This window comes from Bison bison, unplaced genomic scaffold (assembly GCF_000754665.1).
Source record: "Bison bison bison isolate TAMUID 2011002044 unplaced genomic scaffold, Bison_UMD1.0 scf7180017850463, whole genome shotgun sequence".
Lineage (NCBI taxonomy): Eukaryota > Metazoa > Chordata > Mammalia > Artiodactyla > Bovidae > Bison > Bison bison.
This window is the reverse complement of record NW_011481036.1, coordinates 44,801-46,325: the sequence shown is the minus strand read 5'-3', so window position 1 is coordinate 46,325 and position 1,525 is coordinate 44,801. Positions and strand designations below refer to the sequence as shown.

General features: G+C 56.4%; 1 protein-coding gene across 1 annotated transcript in view; it reads left to right on the top strand.

Moving 5' to 3' along the window:
* ZNF628 (zinc finger protein 628) overlaps positions 1 to 1,525 on the top strand; it is a 12,955-nt gene that overhangs the window by 6,099 nt on the left and 5,331 nt on the right.

Below are 1,525 nucleotides of genomic sequence, written 5' to 3'. Positions count from 1 at the left end.
CGTTGGGGAAACGGCGAACGTGAAACCGGAAGGGGTGCCTTAAAGGGAAGGGCGCTGCCTCACCTCCGACTTTTGTCCGCCGGGCTGGCCCCCGCCCTCTTAAAGGGCAAGGGACCTCTCTTTAAAGGGTCGGGGCAGGTAGTGCAGTTTGTAAGCTCTCCCCTCTCCCATCGCCCCTCTGCCCCACCCCGCACCCCCAGAAAGAATTCGCCTCTTAAAGGCCGCTGACAGTGTCCCACACACTGAAGGAAAAAGCTTCTGAATCCTAGTGGCTTCAAAGCAAGTCCCTAGTTTAGGTCAGCAAGATAGGTGGGTACGCGGGCGCAGAACCCTCTTAAAGGGGAAGTCGGGCCTGATGGAAGGGTGTGGCCTGGCCTCTTGACGAGTTGCTGTTGACCGGATCAGCAGGGTCCGGTCCCTTCCAGAGCACGGCTGTCTTCTTAAGGCATGCTGCCTTCTGAAAGACACGTGCAGCTTCCTGGGGTAGTCTCTTAAAAGGAGGTGCTTCCATTTCAAAGGGGTTGCTCATGTTTTCTCAAAGGGGATCTTTATGGCCTGTGCAGAGAGGATGCCCCGCTTTGTTTCACTCAAGATGTGTTCACCGAGCACTCACTCTGTGGCAGATGCATTCCAGACTCTAGGCGCCGGGAAGCAACAGTGAACAAGATGCCATTAGCATCCAGTGGGCAGAGACCAGGGGCTGACCAACTTGCAGTGCAGGGAACAGACCCCTGGACCCCCGACCAGCCCCAGATGTCAACAGCGCTGATGCTAGGAAACTCTGATTATGAAGTAGGTTAGAAAGTGATAGCAGTCTCCCTGGTGGCTCAGATGGTAAAGCGTCTGCCTGCAATGCCGGAGACTGGGGTTCGATCCCTGGGTTGGGAAGATCTCCTGGAGAAGGAAACGGCAACCCACTCCAGTACTCTTGCCTGGAGAATCCTATGGACGGAGGAGCCTGGTAGGCTACAGTCCATGGGGTCGCAAAGAGTCGGACAGAAAGTGATAAGCCCCATGGTGGGGGGATAACAAGGCAGAGAAAGAGATTGCAGCGTGTTGGCAGGGACTGCAGAGTTTAGTAGGGTGATCAGGGAATACCTCCCGGAGATGATGTTTCCACAAAGCCTTGGAGGTGAGGGAGGGAAGGGGCTTCTAGGCAGGGGCCTGTGTGAGGGCCCCAGGTGGGAGCGGGCATGCCTGCCGCCACCCCATGAGCAGGGAGCTGTGAGGGTTGGAGAGGCCAGCAGGCAGAGAGTCAGGGAGGGGAGGAGGCCACAGGCCGTGGGAAGTCTGTAGGTTTTGGGGAGGGATCTGTCTTCTGCTGTCAGATGGGAGCTGTGGAAGCCTTTAGCACAGAGCAATGAGATGGTCTGTGTCAGCAGTTTCCATTCAGCCTCTGTGTTGGGAACAGGCTGGGGGTGAGAAGAGTAAGGATGGGAACTAAGAGAACTGTCAGATTCCAGCGATGCTCCTGCCAGAATAGGGGAGTCAGCTAATGGACTGGTCAGAGAGAGCGAGAGAGAGA